Source organism: Lagopus muta, chromosome 8, assembly GCF_023343835.1.
Source record: "Lagopus muta isolate bLagMut1 chromosome 8, bLagMut1 primary, whole genome shotgun sequence".
NCBI lineage: Eukaryota > Metazoa > Chordata > Aves > Galliformes > Phasianidae > Lagopus > Lagopus muta.
This window is the reverse complement of record NC_064440.1, coordinates 28,097,999-28,112,030: the sequence shown is the minus strand read 5'-3', so window position 1 is coordinate 28,112,030 and position 14,032 is coordinate 28,097,999. Positions and strand designations below refer to the sequence as shown.

The 14,032-nt window shown below is 38.1% G+C and overlaps 1 long non-coding RNA gene across 1 annotated transcript; it reads left to right on the top strand.

The window, feature by feature from the left end:
* The first annotated feature begins 7,308 nt into the window (after positions 1 to 7,308).
* On the top strand, positions 7,309 to 13,306 carry LOC125696567 (uncharacterized). Its single transcript, XR_007378412.1, has 3 exons — positions 7,309 to 7,473; positions 8,561 to 8,653; positions 12,833 to 13,306. It is a non-coding gene; the product is annotated as an uncharacterized LOC125696567 (long non-coding RNA).
* Positions 13,307 to 14,032: the final 726 nt, after the last annotated feature.

The window sequence follows — 14,032 nt, the reverse complement described above, 5'->3', positions numbered from 1 at the left end:
GCAATATTTAATACCCCAGGCTCAGGATTACTCCACTCACTCACATTTCATTTACATCTTATTAATGGCCACTAATCTCCCCTAAAATAATACAAGGTGCTTACCCAAGTAAACACTTGTAGTCAAGTGCTGCATGTTAACAAAGAAAGCAGAAGTTTATTACTGCCACCTTGGGCAAAAGAAGTACAGAGTAGCCTTGAAAAAGTTGGCAAATGAACTTGGTAAAACAACTACGAGCACAAGGAAGGAAAATGCTGTCCTAGTCTGAAGCCTTACATACATCTTCACCAACACACGTGTCTTAAAATCACAACTATAGCTCAAGGTAGGAAGTGACCAAATAACAGAAATATGGTTACATAAGCTAGCACAGTAGTAGTCAAGCTCGTCAACTGAGAAAACCCATTCTTTAAGCAGAAATTAAGATCAGGAACCTAATTTCACTGCTCTGATTAGTCCCAAACAGGATTGCATCCTTCAGAGTCTTAGGCTGACTTGGCCAATATAGCTTTTCTGAATATCTCACCATTTCATTACTAAAAGCAGGAATACAAAAAAATTAATAAGACTCTAGTCAAGTTATCTATGTTCAAAGTACACCTAGAGACTTGATACCATTTTGTCACATATGTATCTCCAGAAAATATATCAAGGTCAAGTCATATTGACACATTCACAGCTTCAACTCCATCAAGCTGCATAGATCAACATTTTCCTTATCTGTACTTAAAAGCAACACAAAATAATAAAATCGCATGCACAACTCCGTCTCTATAAATCTCCTGTAACATAAACCTCAATCAAGGATGTAATTACAAAAACAGAAGCACCAGGGTAGCATTTTAGCATTCCTCTTGGGAGAAATAACTCGCTTTGCTTAGGTTGAAAGTATTCGTGGAGCTACCACAATGAAGTTGAAGGAACCACACCAGAAATGAATTCTGTCTCTGACATTCAGAGCGTAAACAATGCCATTGTCAGTGCATTCAGATCTCTCTGGTCTTAATGAACTGATCAGATTATGCTATTTACAGGCTTGACAATGATGAGGATCATTATGTATTGTCAAAAGAATCAGCACAAAACATTCATAACACAGAAGCTTAGTTGAAGTATCCTAATGTTAGAGCCTGATAATGAGAATTCTGAGCCTGTTTAAGTACGTCAAGCTGAATTGTTGTGTTTTGCCTTAGCTAATGGGTTGGGTGACCAACAGCTATTCACAATTGAACTGCAGGCATAATAAGATCATCTTATTAAGGCAGTGTCAACAGTTTATGGGCTGGTTCGGCCCAGTTCCCTGACTAGCAGGGCATTAACAGTTAATCTCCTACTGCTCCACATGATGTTATCATGTGGAACAGCAAAAACCAAAAAATACGAAGCCATGACAGGTAGTAGAGTATTTAGAAGCATACCAAGCAGTCAAAAGCCCTTATAAAGTAAAATCAAGTGAACTCATCCCAAATTATTTATATTCTATATTACAGAACAATTATTTTACAGTAAGACAGGCACAAGAAAACACACTTGCAATGATTATTACAAATTTTCAAGTAGTGAAAGTTCTTTCTTGCTGATGGTTGAACATGACTCAAAACGCTTGTTTTCGACTGCTTTCAGGTACTGAACAAAAATACAAGCAGTCCTACTACCGGTTCTTCCTTCCAGCTAAGTGTTAAGTATCACCGCACACCATCTGTATTACCCTTCTTTTTCAAGCACAACCCCTCATCTTCTATCTGCTGCTAACACTTCCCGCTAATTTTTTATGAAAATGTTATGAAGATTTTCTCCAGTTCACAAGTGCCATCTTGATACACAACAAAAACAAGAGAATACCAAAGACACACAAGCATCCATAAAAGCGCTGTTGCTCTTTGGTCTCCTTATGAAAGGCCTGAATCTTTCCCCATACTCGTTAGAATTCCTCCAAGACTTCCAGCTTGGTTTTGATTTAGAACTGCTAAGAAACTCAACCGTTACTGAAGCCTACAATACATACAGCTGAAAATAAGAACAAGGAGCCTTTTAGTCATATATTTGTGCACCATCACTAATAGTTCGCAAAACTTAAAACCATTTCCACTGCATTTAATGACATTGCTAAGAACTTGAAAAAGATAGTTACAACTGTTTATACCTGTAGATTCTGCAAGCCATTACATTAAGTGCTTTTTCATTTTCCTTTGCAAAGTTCTACTAGTCTAAACAATGCTGTGCCTACAAAAAGAGGTAAAATGCAGCATTGTTCATGATAACCATCTTCTCCACACCTCACTTGCCATATGCATTACATCTCCTCGTAGGAATTCAACTGTGACAAGTTACCATGTGTTGAATGGCCTAATTGAATCGATTTCAACCTAGTTAGACAACTTCAAGTATTTCATGCCTGTCTTCATCATATACAATTTAAAAATGAATACTTGACTTTTAAGGCCTAAATTCTTCACTTCAGTTTTCAAGTATTGCCACACTTGTGAGACTTCTGTCCTGGTGTCAGCATTGTTTGCGTTATGGATTAACAAAGAAAATGAATGCGCACTTCAGAATTGGGATGTGTTGAGTGGCCCTGATTTATTTCCAGTGTACATCAGGAGTGTTTAGTTAATGAAATGCACCTAGTTCAAGAGCCACCAGAATCGCATAGACTACATCAGTAGCAAAAATATTATTAGCATTCACATGAATAATTACGGTTCCTTCCACTGTTCCTTCCTTACAGTATTCATAAAGCACAGTAATTCTTGATGCACAGACATAACTAGCTCTAAATAACAATTCACCTTTTCACAACGTTACCAAACTACCTGAAGGCAGCAGCATTCAAGAGCATAGAATGGAACTGGATGTCTGAGTATCACCGACTTCCCCATTTCCCCCCCCAAAAAAACACAAGTGTCAAAAGCAATTTAGACTAAACGATACAAATTTAAAACAATACAACATCTATTTAATGACCATTCTCACTGTGTTTCAGGATGGTTAAAGAACATGACTGTCAGCAACAATTTATTTGAACTTGATGGTTGAAGAACCCATTCTTACCACTTTTACACAGGAATGCAGGGAGGATCACTAGGCACACTAACTGCTAACAGACATCTCGAGAACACTGCAGACTGCTTTTCATGGTGACTTTATGGACAGTCATATAATAAAGATGTCACTACACAGCAAGGAATTTCTGGCCAATAGTTCAGCTCATCTTAAACTATTAGATATTTTCTGTATTTGTCTTTCCCTGATTTGTCACATGCATACTCCACTGAGTGTTTTTAACTCAACCCACAAGAAACTGATCACATAACTCAGAGGGACTCTAAGGGCTTTCTGTTGTGTCATGGCCTGGGCTGCTAGAAATCAGCTTTAAGCACTGAGCTGCAAAATACAGAAGCTGAACATTAAACAGATTCAGTTCTCCAATTTTGATTTGCACTACTTATTAAATATGAAAATAAATACACCTGCTGGAAGCTGCAGTCATTCTGCTGCAAACCTTGTACCCACAGATGGCCACTCCAGCTTGCACAGCTGACTCAACACCCAAAGAGCAGAGATGCTCTAGTAACATTCCTTGGGCACTGAGATCATCACTTCCAACAGGGAACAGTAACAATTAAGGCATTCCCTTTGCCATAGCAGCAGCAATGCATCATACAATATAGAAACCCAACCAGAAAATTTATAATGCTTCTGTACTTAGTTCCATTTGATGTTAAAAATGATTTACCACAGGTTTTCACCAGTGTGCTTATAATACAAACTCTATTTTTGGTTATATTTCTGTGCATTCTTATTCTTTCAAAAGAAAATTCAACCTGCTTTACCCGTTGCTCAACCTGTGATCAAGTACATGTGTTACAAAACCAGTGTTTTACTTCTTTCAACACCATTAACCAATGTAGTCCTCAACACCTACATCACCTAGGATTACACAACTTGGGTTCCCAATGAGAAGTCCACTATTTGAGTATGTTCTACATTTCCCAACCATCCCATTTGAAGATTTAGATAGGTACTGACAACTTTGTCTTCTGCATAGAACTGTAAAACCTTAAAGAGGGGTTAAACCTACAGATAAGCAAAGCTTGTAAGGACTGCAAATGAGCTGGAAGACAAAGCAGGAATTCAAATAAACCTCAGAGACAAAAATGCAGATGAAAAGCATACGATGTTTATTCAGTAGGAGCAAAGACAAGGTTTTGCACCTAAGCAGAAATAATTGGCTACACAAACTAGGATGAGGATCAGGTACTTAGTACTTGTACTGAAAGCAATGTGAGCTTAGTTATGCATCAATGATGAACAAGAGTCAATAACTTTACCCTGCTGTGAAAAGCCAAATACTCTCCTGACAAAGCTGAAATCTTCTACTATAGAACTGAAACCTTTGACTAGAGCACACTGCCCAACTTTTAGCTTTGGTCTCCAAAAAAAAAAAAAAAAAAAAAAAAACAAAAACAAAAAAAAAAACCACATAGATCAACTATGGAAAATAAAGTAAGGGCAATGAAGCTGTCAAGGCCTACTTCCTAACTGCAACAAGTATTTGGAACTGTTTAGCTCAGATAGGAAATAGCAATAGTAGTTTATGAACATTCTGTAAATTAACATAAACCAAGTTTCTGAAATATGCATAAAAAGCCTTCCATAAAACAAAAGACCGTGTATCTGCATCTGAGGTGGTCAGGAAAACTACACTAATAAATATTCAATTTACCTCCCCAAGGAAACAAAATGAAAACCTACTTCAACTCATCCCTTTCCACCTACAGGTGAATATCAACACAAACTCTTTAAAACAAGGTAAAAAAAAGTACCTGGTATGAATAAACAATGTGTAAATGTTGTGACACCACCTAGAAAAGCATTTCAGCTGTCTCATGATGTGGTCATTCTAAAGCAGATTACCTTCCTCAGAGAAACAGCACAACTGTCACAGCCTAACAGAAAGCATAAATTGGCATTTAGCTTAATTATAAACCAAATGTATATGGAAATATAATTCAATAGCCAGGCACTAACAGCCTGCAGCACCTATATTTCTTACATTAGTACTTATAAATGCACCTATATCACCATTTGCAATCTAATCTTCCTCGCCATCTGAATTCTTCTCCTTGATCTAAACATACCTATCATCTCCTTTAAAGAGTTATCTTAGACAGCTACCAACACTTATACAGTATTTTCCAGGTTGTTCCAACTTTACTGTAATATGCAGGTTCTATTTCAAAAAATGAATGGGTGTTAAATGGAAGAGTGTTGTACACAGTACTTAAGATTACCTAACAATTCAAATAACATGACCACGCCATGACCCAGGGTTTTGAAGTGTTGCTGAAGGCTAAGTAGCTGTTGCTTTATATCCATCAGATATCATTTGTAAGGCCGTGAATGTACTTGCTTCTACTCACTTTCTGTTGAGTCTGGCTACAACTGATTTTTTATTCCCTGTCAGGGCTGAATCCTGTTCTCCTGAACCAGCCCTCACCACAAGTACTCAGAAATAATGACAGCAGTGACATTTTGGTATTGTAAACTGCCTAAGTCATCATGGGAGATGTAGGTAGGCTTCCCATTTTGGTTTTAAAAGAAGGATACTTAGATTGGAGACAGTATTGCTACATTACTCACTCTGATCGTCCACCAATTTCATACAGCCTTAGAATGAGCATCTTAAACTTTGTTACTTTTCATCTTCAATAGATCTGAGGCTTAACTCACACTTGTTCACTGTTTTAGAGTAACAGTAGAGAGCAATATAAAAATGCCAACCATTTCTGTATGTCGCATATCTAGTGCACAAAAGATTAAACACAAGACTGACACAACTCTAAATACAGTGCAAAACCACCTACAGCACCAGGAAGAAATAGATACAGAAACGATACTGAGAAAGGCAGAATAGCTGCTGTGTTTGAGGACCTCACGCGTTTTGGCTCCAGCACAGGAGGACTGAACCGAACAAAGCATTTGACCTGTAGTTCCAGCCTCCTGATAGATTCCTGAGTATTTTTAAGCCCTTGGCACTCCCCTGGTGGCCAATAGAAGTGTCTTGGAGATAATCTGAACTTTTTTTTCCACGTATGCCCAAGCAGTCAGAGCAACAACGGACACTGTTTGAGAGTGAATCCACTCAAGAGGCCAGCAAACTTGTTCGGGAAACCACTTAAAGGAAAAAAAAAAGATCCCAACCCTTCCTCACATCTTTCTACATACATACGTAACAATAAGTATATGGCACACTTCTGAGATAATAACCTGGTCCAAGAATAAGTTCCAGGAAACATGAAGTCCCGGATAAAACTGCCACAGAGCTGAATGTCACATGCTTTCAAGAGGAAAAGATACAGCAAAGTAAAAGTGCTTTCTGAGCCATGGTTAAGATATTCCACCGTCACCTCAAGAGAAAAGTTGTTACTCAGCTTTGCATCCCACCTGCACACAGTCAAACAATAACACTGAGGGAATCCAAGAACTCTCAGGTAACAACTTAAAAAGGAATACTGTTTCTCCAACTCAAGAGGAAGATTCGTGACAGAAGGCATGAGATAAAAGATATAAACTCCCCTCCCAAGAAGAACACCTGTTGCAAAGCACAGATAAAACATAACAGCTCTACAAAAGAAACATGATTACTGAAAAGAACACTGAAAAGAACAAGCGCTGCCACCTCCCACCACCCCCTTTCCCCCAATGCGGAACATTCTGGATGCTGACCCCGCCTGCAGGAAAGGCCGGCAGAGCAGTGGGAAAAAAAGCCCCCACCTCGTACACAGCCGCTCACCCACCTTTCCTTAGCAAGGGACAAAATAAGCTTAGAAAAATATTAAAAAAAAAAGAAAAAAAGCGGGGTGAAGTATGAACCGAGCGCTTCCTCAGGAATTACCTTCGTAAGCAAAGTAAATTTCACCCTTCCCTTTTCGACATCCCAGCCTCAACACCGCGCAGAGCTCCGGGCGGGCTCAGCACGCGGCCGTACCTCTCCTCCGCTCCTCCCTCGTCACGGCCATCCGCTGCAGCCACGCGCCTCCGTCTCGCGCCGCAGCTCCCCCGTGATACCCGCCCTTAGCCGCCCTTAGAGCGCTAGACCCCTCCTCAGGCACAGCCCCACTTCCTGCTGCTACAACTCGCAGCACCTGCACTGCTTTCTGTTACCTCAGTGCTCCAACCTCGTGCATTTCTCCTCGCCCTCTATTTGAGGCATTCAGCCCCGAGGCAGGATTGCACCGATGTACGGCACGTGGGGCTGATAGGCCCCGTGGAACCAGCTGGGAGCTGGCTAGGGTGCGGATCTCAGCTTGTTCTCACATAAGCTGCTGCGTCTGCTCTCATAGCGCACGTGCACCCGGGCACGACACACGGACCAGGGGAGTACACTGCCACCGGACAGCCATTTTAACAGAGAACCTTGTCGGATGGGATAGCCTGAAGCCCTTCAGCAGGCAACGGCTGGTGAGAGAGGTGAGTTCTAACCTGCGCAATAAGGATCTAGATGTGATCCTGTTGGTACTTTGGAGCCGCAGGTGGTGAGGATGAAAAAGGAGCTGTGAATATTGATGTACCGTTTAGCAAGCAAGGAGGCTGGGTGAGAAAGATCCGCGCCTTTCTGGAACGCAGTCTCACTGCATTTCTGCTCTGAAAATTCAATGCCCCTCTGAAGCTGAACCAAACCAGCAATTAGTTGTCAAGGCGTAGCTAAAAAGGCAAAGTAAAGCCTGTAGATTTAATCAGCATTTCCATGGTAGCTGAAATTATGCTGCTTAATGGCTGGAATGGGTTGCAATGAAAATGAGTAGACTGTATATCCCCAAAAATTGATTCCTGGAAGAGCATTCACAGTTGCTTCAGGAAATAACATTAAAAAATATTAGACCATGGGTCTCTCAGCTGCCTTGAAGCGTGGGCATCAAATCTTAATCTCTTTAGTAGAATGCTAAATTTAGCTATATATTTAACTAGAAAAAATAAAATAAAATAGGGATGTTCTGTTGGGAGTAAACCTGCCAAACAGCCTGGCTTTTTCTGGGTGGAAAAAAAAAAAAAAAAATCTTGTTTTCATTTTACAGTTGCAGATGATATTGTGCTGCCATCAAGCCAATGTATGTGAAAAAGATAAAAAATTAAATTTGAAAACGATGTGTTCTGCTTTGTTAAAAAAAGGAATTGAAATGTTGATGGGGTGCTCTGCTGAATACTGGAAGTTTAGGCATGATGTTAAAGCTGGACTGCTGCCATCCTTCCATATATAACAGATAAACATTGGGTATAGAGCACCTAATAAAAGTTCAGAAGATAAACTGTGAAACAAGAATGTTGTGTCTTGGTTCCTGGCAGCCCAAACCTCTAAGCTTGCTCTTGTTTCTGAGAAGTTTGGCCTCTGCCATTCGTCGTGTAAATCATCTCCTCCATTTGAAAATCGTCCACACTCTTTATGAGAGGATAGTTTATCTTATCATCTGGGGCAATGAAATAAATGCAGCTCTGGGCGTTAGATTTTTAGGGAGTAAAGTTTTAATGACCAACTGAATGCTTTTTATGGTTTATGCAGGAATCACTTTCTGCAGCAATGAATGATGCCATAAACTCATGAAGCATAAACAGTATCAGAACAAGACTGCAGTGGATGAAACCATCGTACGAGGTGAGATACTTTTTTCATTAAACTGAAGATGGAAAACACAGTGCATTTTTGACACTTCTCTTCAGGAAACATGAAAATTTTGCAAAGCACAATTTGTTATTCACAATGCTGAGAATCATTTTTAAAGGCCTATGATAGAGAAGGGTCTGTCATTCTGAAAGCTGAACCACAAGGAACAGCCAGTTTGCATTTTGCCACTGTTTCCATTATTAAAACAAAACAAAAGCATTTAAAAAAAGGACAAGAATGATAACAATACTGCAGATATCAGGGTTTTTAGTTAGTGGTCTGCCTTTAACACCTCTCATTATTTCACTTGGTGTACATATGGCTTTCTCAATACTTTGCCCAAGTATCTTGCACTACTGCAATGCATTCTATATGATTTACCATATGTTTGTAAATATTATGTCAATAACCACTACATGTTGGCTCAAAAAAGGGAGATTTGCAGATAGAAGCTGTCAAATTTCTCTGTAATGGACAACATTATATGTATATGCTCTATACAATTAATTTTAAGTAAACATTATTATTGTGATAGGAATTAAAGTTGTTTGGACCAACACAGTGACATATAGAGGTGTTGAATCATCTAACCACAATTTTAAAAGTCAGTAAATGTAGCATGGATAGGAAAATAATTTACTGGTACTAATGCATATTCAGTCGGTTATCCCTTTCATCCCAAGAGAATGTTTTGAGACTTAAACAAGTAATATGACAATATCAAAGTAGTAAAAATGAGGGGGAAGGAAGAAAGGAAGGAAAGGAAAGGTAGGAAGGAAGGGAAGGAAGGAAGGAAGGAAGGAAGGAAGGAAGGAAGGAAGGAAATGTCAAGTCTAAGGGCTACCATGACAAAATTGCACAAAGTAGTGAGAACATCTCCCCATCGGAGAATTGGTCTTAAAAGAATGCTTGTTGAAAGACCTGGGCTCAAGTGCTGAGGTCTTAGTGAGTTTTAGGAGAAATCTTTCTTATCAAATTTTCAATTTTATGTCCAAAATATCCAATGTATTTTTGTTAGCAGCCTGAAGTTTATGTTTTGCATGTTCCTCACAACTGAAAGGATTGACCAGAAATACAGTGAATCTTGGTATTAAGACTGAAAAACACAAGTCAACCCTATCAGTTTGGTGGTTGCTTCAGCCAGTGTTTAATTAGTTTCAACTAAGAAAGATACCTAAATCTGATACATGTTGTTGGTGATTTGTTTTTATCTTTGACTTACTGGTTCAAGTTCTTCCTCCTTTCTGTTTGTCTTTAGAATTCTCTAATCGTGTCGGACTTTTGCTTTCATATCTGTTTAGAGGGCTTCTTTCTCTAGAAGGCTTTTGCTCTTTCAGCCTGCACAACACCACAGCAATTCTCCTCCGTGCAGCACATTATTTTTTCTCACTCTGTGTTCTGTGGCAGCCATTAACTGTGCGTTGAGAGATTTCCCAGAATGGAGGTCCTGAATTACTAATGCACATGTAGACACTCAGAAAATGTGCTCTATGAATCTCAAATAGCATCTAATTTGACATTATGGCCTATTCAGCATGCAGTTAGCCTTGGGTAACAATCACAGTCCACGGTCATGTTGTGATAAGAATTATACAATTGCTTTGCTGGATTCCAAGCTCTTGTTCCAGCCTAACACTTAAGAATGTACAATTGCTGCATTGGAAATTCCTCAACAATTATGAATCCTTTTAAAATAAACTAATGTTTGTTAAAGGAACAAGGTCCTTTTTGATTGTATGTGTCTGATCATCATAACATAATTATTTTAACTGCCTTTCTCTAAGACTGAAATGCAAGAAGCATTTAATTGCCTTTCACCAAACATCAGCCCCCATCTTGAGGATCCTTACAATGGGATTCATGCCACAGACGTTTACGGAAACTGGTTTCAACACTCACTGTTAACCAGTGTTAAAAAGATAAATAAATAAATGATAGCCATTTTGAGAGTAATACAAAACAACAGATATTTTAGGTTAAATTACTCAGTGCTGCCTTTTATTTCCTTATGTGTTCTATGGAAACTTTTGCAACGTTTCAGCTGAGATTCTGAAAGAGGGGCACTGGCTTTGCTTCTACTTTTCAATTCCACTTGAATTCTGCAAAATGCATGGATGCCTGCACTGCACAGGCACACCTAGGAAACTGTTTGGATGTGGATTTTGTTGCCTGTACGTACTGAACTCCGCGGGTGATTGTTCCAAATTCATGAAGATTAAAAAAGAAAATGGAAAGCAAAAGGAAAAAAAAATAGAGAATTAGTACATTAATTAGAGTCTCTATAATACAGCATCACTTTTTTTTCCCTCTCTAATTTAGCAATTACAGGAATCATCACACCCCAAACTGACTCTTCTGAGCATCAGACTTCTCATTGTTTGGAGTGGTTTGACATTAAAATACATTCATTGACTTGCTGCAGAGCTGAGACACCACGCACGATTCCCCATGTATCTTTGTTTAGTGGCTCTGCACAACAGATGGAATTTTATGTCATGCGGCATTAGGCTACTGTTAAATTTTAATTTCAATTAATGGTCTTTATACTCTTTCTTTATGCACACCAGGGATATTTTAGGCATCCATTTCCCTTCTAATTAGCTTTTATTGCTGAATTCATTCTGAATCTCTGGAAGTCATTAGATTCTCAAACATTCACAGATGAATTTACTTACTCTCTAATAAAATTAATTAGTCCCTGACAAAAAATGGCTAAATTTGGTCTACCTTTTTACATATAGGTAAGTATAGGATGTTTCAGATGCATAGAAGCAGTAGAAAATATCTTCTTATTTATTTTTCTTCCTCCAGTATTGACTATCATTGTTATTATTAGCATCACTATCCTTTGGATTGATCCTTTGCCTACTTGGGTTAAAATATAACTCCATTCAAGTGCTTTGTCTCCTGGATTATAGCACAGTAACAGTTACTCACTAATCTCTCTTAAAAAAAAAAAAAAAAAAAAAAAAAAAAAACCCTGTTCTATATCCTTGGAATATGTAAAATTACACAGAACCTTAGAGCCTAACACACTGATCATTTCCACAGAGACAACTTGAGAAACCACGATTATGTAGGCTGATAAATCATAGTAGATATAAAAAAAAAATATTTCATTAGTCTGTTTGGAAGAGAAAACAAGCAATATAATGCAAGGAAGAAAAGTCAAAACCTACTTTTTTGTTTTGTTTTGTTTTTTGTTTTTTTCCCAGTGATTTAGTAGAAGAAGGGTCAAGCAATTTCAAACTTCTGGGGCAAAAGAATGTGTTGCAGTGCACACTACTGTGACTGCTTTTTATATTTTTTAACATCTGGATAGTTGCTTATAAAAGCCCTGTGGTTGCTTTACGGCACAGCAGCATTAAGGTCTAATTTATCATTGTGCTATAAAGATGAAAATTGAAGAATATGCCCTCGGGGAAGAGGTAATGAAAGACTTCTTGTATGGATTACAGAAGAATATTTATGACACCAGCTAAGAATCTGCGACAACTTTTGTGGTATCTTCCCATTTTAAGTTAAGTATGATTATATGGATCTGGCATGAGATTAATAATTGGTAAGATATCACAATATTTGTAAGATTCAGTTGCACATTGCATATAGTTTATTTTTACTTTTAACACAATTTGACGCTCTTAAAATATAAAAAGCTCTGCTTTTAAAAACTGATTATTAACATGCTAAAGTGTCTATTTATGTTTCTTAATAAATGAAAAGGTGTATTTATATTCAAGGTACCAGGTATCTCTGGCATTATTAATTTCATCTGAATCTGGCATTTCCAAGGACCCAGCTACTCAGTGGAAATGCACCTTTCTCACAGATAAGACATTACAGCACATGCAGCAACAGCCTCTGAGCTTGAGCAAATGGACACACATTGATCTAAATACAAGTTAGAAATGGCAGTACAAAGTAAATTATGTCACTGGACACATATGTATGGAGGTAAAAGCAGTAGTATAATTAACTCCTAGTTTCCTGCTCAGCAGAAGAGGAAGAGCAGAAATTTTGACAAGAGAAGGACCTTTGAATATTGCATACATATTTAACATTTCTCTGCTTTAGCCTTGTGTTAGTAGTTACATCTTTTTCTCCTTTTAATTTGCTTAAAAGTCTTTTTTTTTTTCTTTCCTGATTTCTCTCTTTTTTTTTTTTAATTAGAGCTAACATGATAGACCTGAGAGCAGAAGAGCCTGACCTCATTCAGCCAGTTGCCCTTAGGCTCTTCCTGCTTGGCTGCTGCCTGCCCCTGCAGTCCCCCTTCCTCCTGCAGCAGGACAGGTGGCCGTCAATAAAACCTGGTGTTTGTGTGTGCTCATGGAAGTGAGTCTGGAAAAAATGTATAGATCAAAAACATGTGCCCATTTATCATGTACATTCTAAAGAAATGTTTTACTTAATGTCGTATGAAAAAGACAAACCTTCTGGAGGTGGTTAACTGTTCAAGGATGCTTAGGTACGTTTAGGCAGACCAAATATTTTTCTCCATCAGACCATACTCCAGCATTCTCTCCAAGAGGCTGAAAACTCTTAACTCCTTACAGACTCAAATATGAAACGGACTGGATGAATGGCCTATCGTGTGCATGTATCTCAGCAGTTACTGATTACTTCAGAAGGAGGGGAGAAAACAGATGTAAGAGGGCACTATGAGGTGGCCAGACCAAGTAACCATGTTCATTATTAACCAATTCAAACCAGCCACCAAAGAAACTACTTAAATGAGTATGAATCAATTTCTCCTGCTATGAATAAATAAATATATGTATATATATTTAAGTCCCTTCAAGATCATTTCTGATCAAAATCTTTGTATTCTGGAGTATTTCCCATACTCCATCTTTTTCAAGCAGAAAAACTTTCATTATATGAGTGAAAAATTCTTTAATCATTATGTGGTAAGTGGGGAACCTAAAGCACTTCTCTAATCAAAGTCTTCCATCAATTAGGGGCAAATTCAGCTTAGATAAATAATGAAGAAAAATTGTAAAGGATCTTACAATTCACTTGATCACATATGAAGTATTTTTTCTAATTACTAATACTGTAACTCAGTATAAAACTCAGTACAGAAGTAACTTTAGATCACTCAAGGAAATTAAATGGCCAAATCTGCTTTTCCTTTCTTGAAAAACCAGTGGAAGAAAAAGGAAGAATAATTTCAAATGGTATTTTCTTAAGTTTCTTCATTATCATTTCCAGGCGGTGCTTTGTCACAAGATTAAAACAAAATTAAATTTATTTATAGAAAATGTTTAAAAATGCATGGTCATGGAGCATGGCACAACCTCATTTTATGTTATTCAGGCTCATAAGATGTGAAATAAAATGATATTTTCCACCAATTCAACCTTCCGAAAA